Source organism: Camellia sinensis, unplaced genomic scaffold (genome assembly GCF_055761805.1).
Source record: "Camellia sinensis isolate YWXY unplaced genomic scaffold, ASM5576180v1 Unanchor1, whole genome shotgun sequence".
Lineage (NCBI taxonomy): Eukaryota > Viridiplantae > Streptophyta > Magnoliopsida > Ericales > Theaceae > Camellia > Camellia sinensis.
Window position 1 is genome coordinate 15,256,482 of NW_028128987.1, and position 14,236 is coordinate 15,270,717.

Consider the following 14,236-nt stretch of genomic DNA (forward strand, 5'->3'; position numbering starts at 1 on the left):
AGTACCTGTTTATGCTGTCATCTTCCAACAAAAGAAAAATGCTTCTGCTTAGCTCTCTATCTCATCTCTCTCTCTCACTCTCACTCTCTCTCTGCATGTGTGTACCTTCCACTCTTCACTTGAGCTTTAACAATGGAGGAACACGACCCCATCACTCCTCTACTACCCAAACACCGCCTCTCTCATCCCTCCGACGAGCCTCAACTGATTATACCCGTGGACGATGATTGGGGTTTCGAAGAAGAACCCCCAAATCAAATTCACAACTACGAAACGGATCCGATTAACAATACCCATTCAGTGATTGAGAACCCATTTGAGTTTCTCGGTGCTGGACCTCTCTCCATGCCTTCCTCGACCACTATCGATCCCTTTCGCAGCCACACACCGCAAATTAAAGAGATTTATGAGTGGTTGAAGATCCTTATTTGTGTGCCTATTGCGATTGTTTGGCTCGTGTTATTTGGTTTGTCTTTGTTGATTGGATATGTGGGTACCAAGTTTGCTCTCCATGGTTGGAAGGATAAACATAACCCAATGTCCAAATGGAGGTGTAGACTCGTGTGGATTACTCGAATTTGTGCTCGGTGTATCCTCTTCTCTTTCGGCTACCATTGGATAAAACGTAGAGGAAGACCTACTCCAAGGGAGACCGCTCCTATTGTTGTATCCAATCATGTATCATATATTGATCCTATTTTCTTTTTCTATGAATTATTTCCCACCATTGTTGCTTCCAAGTTCCATGATTCCATACCTTTGATTGGAACCATTATTAGAGCAATGCAAATTGTATATGTTAATAGGTCCTCACCAACGTCAAGAAAGCATGTTGTCAATGAAATAAAGTTCTTAAGGTCAAATTGAAGAACACTTCAAGAATTTTGTTTTGACCGGTGGAGATTGAATTTCGGCAACGTCAAATTTTGGAGTTTTCATTCATTTTCTCTCCTAAGCTTGAGGTAGGAATTTTCTTTGAGTTATATATATATTTTTGCAAGATCTAGATGATTTTCGAAATCATCCTTTGATTTGTTTTTTTTTTTTTAAATGGATTTTTTTGATTCAAGAAGATGAGTGATTTTGAAAGTGGGTTTATTTTCTTGTTTCTTTTAAAATAGAAATTGAGGGTTTTGGACTTTGTTGGTAAAAGAAAGATGTTTTTGGTGAGATCTTCTCAAATATTTGAAAACTGTTGGTTTTGGTGAGAAAACCTAAAAATTAGGGATTTTAAAAGAGATTGAAAATCCATGGGTGCCAAAGAGATTGAAAATGGTTGGTTTTGTTATATTTATTTTTGTGTGCCAAAATAAATGATGTTTAGAAAATTTCTTATTTATATTTGTATAAATGATTAATTTTGTGGATTATGAGAATTGCTGTTCATTTTAGAAATGATTATTCAGAATGTTAATATAGTCTTGAAATGACTAAATTGTTGAGAATACTTGAGAAAAGAAGACTGTGTTTATTCCTTGAATGATGAATTAGAATAAAAGCATTTGTGTTCATCTTGTGAAATTGGCATATCATTTCATTTTATTACATTAGACTTTGAAGGTTGATTTGAAAACTTGGATTGAGAAAAGAATGTTAAGAAATAAGTTTTCATGAAATAATTTTGGGGTAAATATGTTGGTAAGTCTTGATAGGTGGTGTAGATGATATTGAATAAGTTGGCCTGCGGGTCCGGGGTGAAAGACCGAAAAATCCACGCGGATAGGTGTCGAGCCTTCTGGTTAATATCGGTAAAAAGGACAATTTGGTAGTACTCGTATAATCTACTTGCAGACACCAGCCTAGGGATTACCAGAGATGTATTTACCACCTTTGAAATAAATTGTTAAGTTTTGAACAATTGAAATTGCATGACATCATTGAGCATGATGGTTTTCAAAAGATGAAATTGTAATTTATCTTCAAAAAGGACATAGCATGGCATGTGCATTTTATCTCTTGAGACTTGTATAAAATGTATATACTTTGTTAAAAATTTTCTACTGGGCTTTATGCTCATCTTACGGGATTTTTGTGCAGGAAAAGAAGTGGTGATTCCACCCAATTAGGGGCGTGGAAGTATGTGTGTTGGGAGTACAATGCTCTCATTTTGCGTGATTCTGTTTTGTAAGCCAATGGCTGTATTTGTGTGGGTTTGAATAACCGATTTGTGTAACCGAGCCTTAGCCTTGGAAACTGTTAAACCCATTAGGGTATTTATTTGTTTTATGTTATTTTGATTTGAAGTAAATGTATTATCATTTGTGCATAAAAATTGGGGCGTTACAACTTTACCATACTCATGATTTACCTTGTGCCCATGAGATTGCTGACTACATTAGACAAGATCGTCCTATACCACTTGTTACCATACACTTACAGTGGAGGCAACTTCATATCTCCATATGCAACAAAGAAGAGGAAACGAAAGTGATTTGTCATGCAAAAGTAAAGTTATTTGTGAAAAAGTTCAATGAAAGTGATAGAACCATGCGGTTAGAGCTTTTGAAGAAGTTGAAAGAGATTGTATGTTTGGGAAGCACTTTTCTTGTTGAGTGGGAGATGAAGCCCAAAACACGTCCTTAGGGTTAGAAGAAGATCAATGTTTCTACCCGTCGTGACCCGTATGCATTTGAGTTGGTGCAATTTGGCATGATTTATTCTCACCTTGGGACACTCAAATCACTACATTAGCTTCTATTCCGGAAACCAAGAAGAATCGACCTGTTAAGGGAAAGGATAAGGTGAATGCGAAGGGGAAGGTGTACATTACCAGAACAGTAAAACCTGGTGCATATGTTAATACTTTTGGGTTGAAACCATGCATTAAGTTTGCCAAGGATGTAGCTACAGATGGGAATTATGGTTTCAGGGCTATAGTTGTTTCAATTGGTCATACAGAAGATGATTGGGCTCAGGTTAGACGTGATCTTTTAGGTGAGTTGCACACACACAAAGCGGAATACATTACACTCTATGGGTCTTACGAAAGGTTTGAAGAATTAACAAGCATATTGTCATACTTTGAAGAGAGTCCTGGCTACTCACATTAGATAGCTATGCAAAACATGGGGCATCTTGTTGCATCGTGCTACAATCTTGTGTTATACCACTTGTCATTACAGTAATGTCTCACCTTTTTACCTCTTAGAACAATGCCAGTACCTCAACTTGATAGACGTGAGATCACCATTGGATTTGTCAACGGAAATCATTTCGTCCAGGTATAAGAGAAACTTATCATTTTGTACATGTACAGGAAGTTATGAGGTATGACCGCTAACTCAATTGACATTTGGTGTAGGTTTTTTTGCAGCTAGGCCATCCAGTTCCTCTTATAGCCACTAATTGGCAAAAATACCGTCACCCTTACGCTGTCGACTGGGATGATGCATATGTGCGCCACATTCAGCATTTCAAGGACATCATTTATGATACTGTAACTACTCGAGAGACATTTAATGTTGTTGATGTCGAATGACACATGTATGCATTTGACAATGTCAGAACTATGGAAGAAATTAATAGATGTGTTTTTCGATGTTGATGCATTCTGTGGCATGGATTGAATGTTATCAACCATTGTTACCATTACATTCTAATAAGAAAATATCATTTACAATGTCATCGACCATTGTTACCATTCCATTCTAATAACAAAATATCTTTTATAATGTCATTAAAAGATGTGTATAGCAATGTCAGCTTACAAAAACACCACAAAAAATTCATCAACTGACAAATAACATGTCACGAATCATCTGTATGCCTATGACTAGGTCTACGATTGTATGTCAATGTCGGAAATGAAAAGCAACCTCCAGTACAACTAGGTTCAGTAGAACTAGGTCCAGCTTCGTCAATGTGCTGACCTTTAAGGACTGCGCCATAGCCTCGATAGCCTGGTAAAGTCAATGAGGATGTCGAATCCTGTCCTCATAACCAACCTGAATGATAGGATGTGTAATTCTCAGTGCATGCGCAATACGCTACATTTGAAAAGAATATCACATTTTAAGGAACATATCAACAAAGCAAAAGTAAGTTACAAATGCATAAAAGAGGATAATATATTGCATCGACATGTTGGCTGAAATCACACAGTCCGCTGTTGACGGTTCACATTCTTCCTAAGTGTTCGAGATTGATTCAAGTTCTTATCGATTAGTTCCCTTAGCCACACGGCTCTATTATTCAGTCGTAAACAATTCATAATCCCTTATAAGGTAATCAAATCAGATAACGGCTTTCAATAAGGGTCTCTTCAGATCAAATTAATGAAAGTTCTACCCGGTCATGTCAGATGAAGTTCTACCCAGTCACATCGAGTAAAAGTTCAAAGCGTGAGTCATCAAACAGAAGTTCCATTAGTCAAACAAATGTCTCATCAAACCACAGTTCTATCAAATTAGATCGGGTAAAGGTTCTAGCCTTATTATTTCCAAACGAAGCACATTTGTTCTATAGTTCATACTCCATTCGCTTAGGTGCATAGTCAGTAGTTCTACAGTTGTTCTAAATTCCTCGGTTCTCAAATCACATCAGGGTTATGTATCACAATAGTTCATACCGAAGAGTTCAGGTCATATACAATGTTACATTCTCCAAGTAAGTTCACATGTGAGTGCACAGGTATGTAATTGTTCATATCAAGAAGTAAGCGTCACAGTCAATATAACAATTTCTCAAAGTCATAATCCTAACGGTCAAGTTATCAACAAATAATCACATCAATCATTCTGAGCAAAGGTATAGTCATATATGTACATATCCAGAGTCTAATAACATCTACAAGCATAAGTATGCATATGCATAAGTCCAAATATTTCCATAGCATAGGTAATTGTTAGCAAAGGTCCACAGCGTCGCACATATAGTTCACATCAAACAGTAGGTCTCAAAGTATTCATTAACCACAGTTCAACCCCATCAATTCTAATAGTATTACAAGCATGAAAACATGCATGTAGGTACGAGTCTAAAATCAGTTATTATTTAGGCATTCGTTCGCAGATTCACAAGCAGAAGTTCATTCTTTCAAACTGGCATAGGTTCTCAATTTCAGAAATTCCCTACGTGACTGATTCATACATACAATTCGTGATCACGAGTCTAATCATTCGATGATGTCAATCAATATATAACGGTTCAATTCAAGTCATGGTCATACAGATTTTCCCAAGTTAAAGTCAATCATAATGTGTTCCCATGGCCAATAGTTCTAGCATAATTCAAAAGGTTGCACCTAACAGTTCATATTAAAGTTTTGCAATACGGTACGAAGATTTAACCCGGCAATTTCTCATTGTTCATAAGTCCCAATAATTCCCAAAACTCAGGTGATTCATTATAGGGTTTCGAGCATCTCATATAAAGTTAGTAAGTCTTCGAGACAGTCAATAACTAGGGTTCATAATTCTAATAATTCAATTGGTTCAATCAACATTCCCACAATCTATATGAAGTTAAGAAACGAATGATTCCCGCACAAATTCCCATATAGACAATTGCACATAGTTAAGGTAATACATGCGTCAGTTGTTTCAGTATTCCGAGCATTTTCTGGAACTAGGATGTAAACCCTTCCTTGCTTCTAGGTGTTGTTTGGATGAGCTTGTGAGCAAGATTTAGCTAAGTGTCCTTTCTGTCCACATCTAAAACAGGCTCCTGACAGGCGGCGACAAATGCCCCAATGTTGTTTCCCACATTCTCTACAGATAGGTATATTGTTGATCACGTTGCTCCCCCGACTTTCTTTGTTCACAGTTTTCGCCCTAGGTTTTTCATTCGCAGAAGTTGTCGAAGTACTAGTCATTTCGACTTTCTGTTTCTTCTGTTTCATTCTTTCTGATTCAGTTGATGATGTTGGTTTTGATATTTTCAAGGCTGCTATGTGTAGACGTCCCCGAACCTCCCGGGAGGAAATCCCCCTCCCGTTTTGTTCATTGGGCTCACTACAGTTCAGGACTCATTGTCACGGTCCTGTATCTAATCTCGCGGAGTGCAATGCAAGACCGATGAATCATCAAAGAGTCCAAATCCGGCAAATCATTTTTGAAAATAGATTTATTGAAAGAAGTGCCAAACATGGACTGCTTTTCCAGATACAGAGTCGCCGCCTAAATATTTTATTTTGGAAAATTTAGGAAACCCTGGCTCGTTGCCCAAGCCCACGTGTCCGTCATCACCAAAGTTGCCTCGGCTCGGGAACTTGGGTACGATTGGGGAAGGTCACTTCGTGAGCACCCCTGCTCGCCCGATCAAAGATCGGCCTCTACTAACCATGATATCTAGTTTTGAAAACATTATGCGTTCTTATTCCGGTTATTAGCCTAGATTTACTATGTGATGCGCACAGTATACAAGTATAGACTGGGTCGCCTGAATTGGAACAAGACATTTCATGTTTGTTTATTTGAAAACGGTTTGATGGTGCTACCGCAAGTAGGCTAAGACGTGGATTTGCCACCCTCGGGTGGGCTTAGAAAAACATGATTTTGCCACTATCTAGTGGGCTTAAAACTCACAATTAATGAATTGTTCCAATTCAAATAACCCAACCTTCACCCACAGGCACTCAGGCAGTTATATCATATAAGCACTTAGCCTCATGGTAAGCACGCTATCATGGCAGTCACTCGCACGCATGCAAGGATGCTAAAGCATAAAACTTACCCAGTACTCCAAGACAAAACAGAAGCTATGTTAGAAATCTATGCATGATCCTAACTATACAGAAATGCCTAATGCACCACATGCAAAATGCAACTACAATAGGCTCGGCTATTCTAAACATGGCATATGATGATGCTACAGCTAACACGTATTCAATTTGGAATTGAAATACAAATGCAGTTAGTATGGTGCGCCGAGCCCGGTGCATGCAAGACAGATGAATGATGCAAACATGCAAGCATAAGTATGCTAATTGAAACATGCCCTAATCTAACCATCATAAGCAGGTAAATAAAAGGGAGAAACACGTGGGGTTGGAAGACATACATCACACACACGCACACTTATTACAACATTGCCCTCGCTCGGAGGGTCCGAATGAATAATACAGTCCGAATGAATAATACAGTCCGAATAAATATACAGTCTGAATAAATACAAAATCTTAATTAATTAGCAAATTAATCTAGGAAAGCAGGTAAATTAGCACGCAAATCCATGGAACGCCTCAGCTCTGTTCCAAATGATGAATGATGCATGCTCGAGTTGTCTTGCGCAGAAATCCATTATGATGCCCCGGTTTGCCTCTGTTTGCAATTGTTTTCGGAATATTGCGCAACGCTCCAGAAGGCCGCTGATTTTTGATTTACTGCAACAAAGAGCAACAAAGGGGCATGGCAAAGTATTTCACATATGTATGCATGACTACTCTTCAGGGAGTGTAGTCTTCGATCCTCGTGTCACCAATCACGCATATCGATGCATGATGGCCGAGGAGTCAAATTGCACGACTCAATATGAAATGAATGCACATGAAAACACAACAAGACCTAAACTCCATCATGGGTAATCCGGAGTGTCAGCGACAGGGAATTGAGACACGTTCCGTCACTCGGAGTACGAAACGTCCCTTGTTTCCCATGCTCGGGCTAACTCCTATCCCAAACACAATGCAAATGAGATGGCATACACAATGCGACTAACATACAACCTAGCATACGCAATGCTATGAAATGACATACACAATGTTCGATGTAACATGGCATACACAAAGCTCTAACACGCAACCTAGCATACGCAATGCTATGAATTGAAAAGGCATACACAATGCATAATGGACTTACACCAACATGAGTGGACCTCAGCCACACTCACATCAGTGGCCATGAGATGAAAATGAGATGACCGAAATGCGTGCACACATGCACGCATACCGAGGACCGAACCTAAGGCATCAAATGTCACTCTACCAAAGCATGGCAAGGGATGAAAGATGGCCTATAAACATGTAATTTCCAGCACTGAAACATGATGCTAAATGGTCCCGAAACATGGAAATATGGCATCCGATGCATGGAATAAGCCTCGAAACTCAAAACTAGGCACATGTATTGAACCACAAGTATACAAAGCAAGCATTATTTGATCATGAAGTCAAAAGATAGAGCCAAGGCAGTCCCAAAACATGCACATTTCTAGTTTAGAGCATGGCCAAAAGATGCTAACATGATGGACTAAAATAGCATGCAAATTCGGCTAGCAAGCATGGTTTACATGGCATGTATATGAAACAAATGAGAACTTATCAAACCAGCCAAAAACAGTGAATAAAACATGCCAAAATATGCTCAAATAATCACTGAAATGCAGCCAATGCATGCAAAAATGAGGGGCCTCTTTGGAGGGCCTTGCAAGGGGTTGTTAAGCACATACAAGATAGACACTTAGCATGGCAAAACCAACTCTAGAAATCAAATATGACAGCCCTAAAACTCATCAAATTGGCTCTAAAATGGGTCTAGGAAACATGCAAAGGAAGGCTCCTTTGAAAGGCCTTGGATGGGATTGTTCTGCACATGCATTGTAGACATAAAATATGGCCAAAAGGGCCTTGGACAGCGCCAAGGCAGACCTTAAAACTCATAGAATGAGGCCTGAAACAAGACTTCAATGCATGCAAAATAGGGTCCCTTTGGAAGGCCCAAAAGACCACCAAACAAGACAAGGAGAAAGGGGGTCACCTCCCTCTAATTTTGGCCCTCAAAAATACATCTAAGCCACTGAAAATCCACTGGATTTCAGTGGCTAAGAGGCCAAACCATGGCCAATGCAAGTGCTCTAATGCATGGCCTTAATCATGAAGGGATGAAGCATGCATTGGGGGAAGATGACCCTAAGCGGAAATGGGACCTTAACAAAACTTGAAGAGGATGTCAAAACAAGACTTTTCCAGTTTATAGAAAATCTCAAAAATGCTCACAAGTAAGGCTAAAATAGGATCCAAAAATAGCCCTAAAAGAGAGATAGAGGATAAGGGGAAGTAAATGACCTCAAACAGAAAAGTTCCCTTAAACAAAGTTGAAGAGGGGGTCAAAATAAGACACTTTACAGTTTGGGTCGAAGCCCAAAAATTCTTGAAAATAAGGCTAACTAATCATGCAAAAAAAATGTGAGTTTAGGGGAAATAGGCACTTACCCTTGAAGAACAGATTTCCAGCAGATTTCCAGCAGCTTCTGAACCAAGTTGGTGAACCTTCAACCTCTAAAAATCAGCTTCAAGGGGCTGGAATGGATGGTGGAGGTGGTAGGCTAGGAGTTGTAGTGTAAAATGGCCAAGAACAAGGATGTTTGGAGGCTTGAAGTGGAAAGATGGAGGTTTGTATGTATATATCTCAGCCCAAAGCCTCTAACCCTTGCAAATGGAGGTGGAGTGTGTGTTATATAGAGAGAGAAGGATGAGGCTTCTTGGAGAAGCCAAGAGAGGGGTTCAAAGCTTCTAAAGGAAGCTTAACCAAAGGGTCAAGCTTCCTCAAGGAAGCTTGACTAAAAGGGGCCAAACCATCTTTCTCCCTAAGCAAAGGGGTCAAAACCCCCTTTTAAGGACCAAAACAAGGACAAAACCCTTGAATAGTGGGTCAAGTGCAAAACAGCTGGCACAGCTGTGTTGCACTTGAGAAGAGCAAAAAACAGGAAGCTGGCCGACCAGCTAAGGTGGCCGGCCGGCCACTTCCCCTGGTCGGCCGACCAGGGGTCAAAAAGGTTAACAAAAAATTTTGGCCGGCCACCCCAAAAAGGTGGCCTCCCAGATGAGTGCAACACAGCTGTGGTATGAAAAGCCAGAAAAAGTGGCTCAAAAGTGAGAAAAACCAGCTTTTTGTCAGAAAAATCGGCTTTTGGAGAGAGAAAATGAGAAAATTGGTTTTTCAGGGAAAAAGGTGGCCGGCCACCATACTAACCCCTCCCTAACAGTGAAAATAGGTCTCTACCAAAAATGGACCAAAACGGATGCAAAACGAAGGTTCGGGGGCCAAAACGCGCAGTTCGGGGGCCAAAACGTACGGTTCGGGGCCCTGAAAATAGGTTGTTAGGCACCGGAAGTGGCGTATGACCACGAAGGTGGTCTCCCGGGCCACAGTGTCCCTCTAAAGGGAGGAAATAAGGTGTGTGCCAAAAACCGGAGCAAACGGAGGTAGTTAAGCGGTCCCGAACCGAGGCACACGGTCGACGGCTCCGAAAACCAGAAACTGGGCTCCAAACGGGAAAAGTGGCCTACGACCACGAAACGTAGTCTACGGCCACTAAGAGATGGTCTACGAGACCTCTCCCTCCCTTTGAGAAGAGAAAACAGAGAAAGCAGGACTTGGTTCGCAAATCGAGGCAAAGCACAAAAGAGCCTCGAAGTCCGGAGGCAAGGCTCTCAGCCGAGACTCTGAAACCTCAGGTCGAGCACAATATGCAACATCACCGAGCGCTCAACTGGTGACGTCTAAGTCTTAAGGTCGATCAAAAATAGGGTGTCTACACTATGTTTGCCTCGGACATTAAGGCTCTATCAAGAACATCCACGTATTTTGGCAATTTTAAGACACCAACTCGATCAAACACATCTAAGTCAAGCCCACCTTCAAATTTCCTTGCCTTTTTGTAGTCAGTGTCTATCATGTGAGGTGCATAACGGGCTAACTCAGTAAATTTTGTTTCATATTCAGCCACAGTCATTTTGCCTTGTTTTAGTTGTTCAAATTCGGATACCTTCCTATCCTGGATGCATTAGGGAAAATATTTTTCGAAGAAAATTTCTTTAAATCTATCCCATGTCACACCCTCATTATCAATTCGTACTAACATCCACCATCTCCTAGCCTCCTCTTTGAGCGTGAATGTTGCCAACAAAACTTTCTGTGCCTCAATACACGGAAATGCCTCAAATATTTTCTCAGTTGCTAAGACCCAAGCCTCAGCTTTCAATGGTTCAATACCCCCCTGAAATTCCGATGGTTTCATCTTATTGTATTTCTGTGTCAGTGTTATCATATCATAATTAGCTGGTTCAGGTACGTGTATTTGCCCTTGTTGCTGTTGATTCAGATTTTCGATTAAGGCTTCGACCTTTCTTTCTAACCGGCTAATTCTAGCGTCAAAAGATTCAGATTTGTCTATATTCCTTGTCCTTTCCATTGGCTACACACAAACAAGTTACTTATTAATATAAGGAAAGTTCTCACTGTTCTCACATTTCATTTCATATCAGACGCGTTTATACTTTCATTTCAATTCAGATACAGTCACACGATCCTTACTTTCATACGTTCACGTTCACAAGATTCCACATTCGATATTGAAATTAACATTACATGTTATTCCACTTAACTTCTTCGATCATGTACAAAGTTTCATTTCAATTCATTTTCAATAAGGATGTGTTCATAATAGTTCACACACTTAAACATGGTAATGGTATGTCCCTATTTCATTTTTAGGACATCCTATAGCTCATATGGACACGTGTGTGGGGTATAACTCGTGCTCTGATACCGCTCTGTCATGACCCAAATCCGCCCCTATAGATTTAGCATCGTAACCGGCCAGTAATCCTTGGATTACCAAAGGCCTTTAAACAGATAAGCATATAATAAGGGGCTAGCGGAAGCAAATACATAAATATAGTTGTCCAATGAGCTGTGCTGGCTTATATGAAACAGAATATTTAAAAAATTTATATACAATAACCGATAGTCAACCATACATTATACCCACACACATTACAGTATTTTAAGTACAGCCAACGACATCAAATCAAGTCTTAAATAAACAGAAACCACAAAACTTAAACGCATGACACTTCGGGAACCTCCACGTGAGGCACAATGGCTGGCTGACAACAGAATACAGATCCAGACAAAAAGTCTCCAGACTTGAACTCCAGAATGCTCACCTATACATATATATATACAAACAGTGAGCTAAAGCCCAGTGAATAACATTAAGGTAAAGAGATTAGTGAACGAAATCCGAACATATCATAAACGGAAAACCAATCATAGCATAGTCATTCTCATATCAGAACATAATAATGGTACATCCCATAGAACACATCACAGAACGTCTTCCGACTAGAGTAACCGGTTCCGGATACCGATTAAACACATATCACCACAATGAAGTGGCTAACGAGATCTCGTAAACTTAAATGTCATGGACCCGCATTTTCATGCCGCTTCCTATGACTTGGGACTATCTATGGATGCCATAATAGATTTCAAATTGGGGATGTTCGTTCACGTAAAACAGATATCATAACAGAAATCATACCTTATCACATGTCATTTGGAACATAATTTCGTATAAACGTATCTTTACGATAACGTTACTCACAGTGGTTCTCGCAAACGGTTAATCAATCTTTAGACATTGACCTACAATCACAAAAGTACATAACACAACATATCTCATTATTACACGTTCACATAGCCAACACAGCTTAACTTTCATTACGTTGGTTCTTATTCATACTTAGCACATTGATTAAAACATACACTCACTTGCAGTCTCGGAACTTGGTACATTCTTTTCTTAGTGTGTTTCTAATCCATAACCTCATTATCAAAGCTTAATTAAGGCTTATGAATGCCTAAGATGCAATGAGGATGCCAAAACACGAGTTGGAACACTTAGGCAAAATTTTTGAAAATAAGGTCCCAGCTCGAACGTAGACTTCCTCGCTTGAGTAGACATGCAAAATGAGAGGGGTCGCTTGAGCGCACATTCCTTCGCTCGAGCGATCTGTAAATGACATGAAACTTCTAGGGGCTTGCAATTCATGCTCAAGCGGACTTTTGGTCGCTCGAGCGGAGTGCATGCACTCAGAGTGGTCGCTCGAGTTTAAACTCCCACGCTCGAGCGTGGATGCAAATTCTGGAATTTCCAGATTTGATCACCAAGCTCAAAACTCGAATTCAACCATCCAAAACACATCTTTTGGGCCCCAAAACTTGAGATAACATAGTAAACTTGTAAAACATGAAGAATTTAGGATCATTTCATAAAATCATGGCCTAAGGGTTTGTTAAAAACTCACAATTTCAACTTGAAATTCAAGAAACAAACATGCATGTAAAATCTTTTCTTCAAACTTCATGAAACTAGTAAATTCAGCTCAAAGGCTCCATGCATGAGGGAAATGCTTTTCAAAACATGGATTTAAGCTTTAAAATATGATGAATTACACATGCATGTGCCAAATAACTCATGATAACAACATAGATGCCCAAAATCAAACTTAATATGTCAAAACTCCATGTATTCATGCATGCATGTATGAATGGTAACTCAAATCTTCATCCTAGGCTCAATATACACATTTAAACTCATAATCTACATGTTAATAACTTAGATTCATAAATTTAGGAGTTGAATTCATACCTATAGTCTTGAATTAGTCTAGCTCTTGCACAAAATTGATGAACTCTAGTAAAACCTTCAACTTCTTCTTTAATCTCTCATTCCCTCTCTCTAGAATTGCATTCTCTCTCTCAAGATGAAATCTCAGATTTTTCCACTCAAGGGAAATGAAGGGAAATGAGCTCAAAAGAGCTAAATGTGATGCATATATAGTTATGATGATATAATGCATTAATTGGGACATTAGGCTAACCAAACACGACCTAATTAATCGTTCTAAATCAATTTTTAATAAAATTTGCCACAAGGTTCTAAAAATTCCAAATAACATATTGGTGTAATCAATTTCGGTTTCGAATGCCGATAAGGGTTTCAATTTACATATTAAAGCGGAAAATCCAAACAGGTATTTCTACAGGCAACAGATAGAAAGCCAAATATCATACAAAATACAGAATAAATACATAATTAATTTTAATCCTCTCATTAGCATCGTTAATTACGGATCGGGGTTATTACACCTTGCTGCTACTCTTGTCACTAAAGATCGTACATCCCAACAAAAACAACAAATAAGCTCTAGCAGTGCACTGTATAGCCTCCTCAAGCCTGACTGAATTCCTGCTAGTAGTGGAAACCTCGTCATGTGCTACACGTTCAGTAATCTCCAATCCAGAAACCAGTAGTGTAACTTCATGAAGATCCGTCATATCTGGTATGCTGACTGATCTGCCTACAATGAGAAGGTTAAGAATAGTGCCAACATCATCCAAGGTCAGGTCATCTCACCAACTATCATATGAAATGTGTTCGTCTCAGGTTGCCATCTCCCAACAAAACCGGAGATTAGAAGCTTGTTGACGAACCGATAAGGGCAACGAGC

At 39.5% G+C, this 14,236-nt stretch overlaps 1 pseudogene; it reads left to right on the plus strand.

The window, feature by feature from the left end:
• LOC145814192 (lysophospholipid acyltransferase LPEAT2 pseudogene) lies at positions 1-1,191 on the plus strand (annotated as a pseudogene).
• Positions 1,192-14,236: the final 13,045 nt, after the last annotated feature.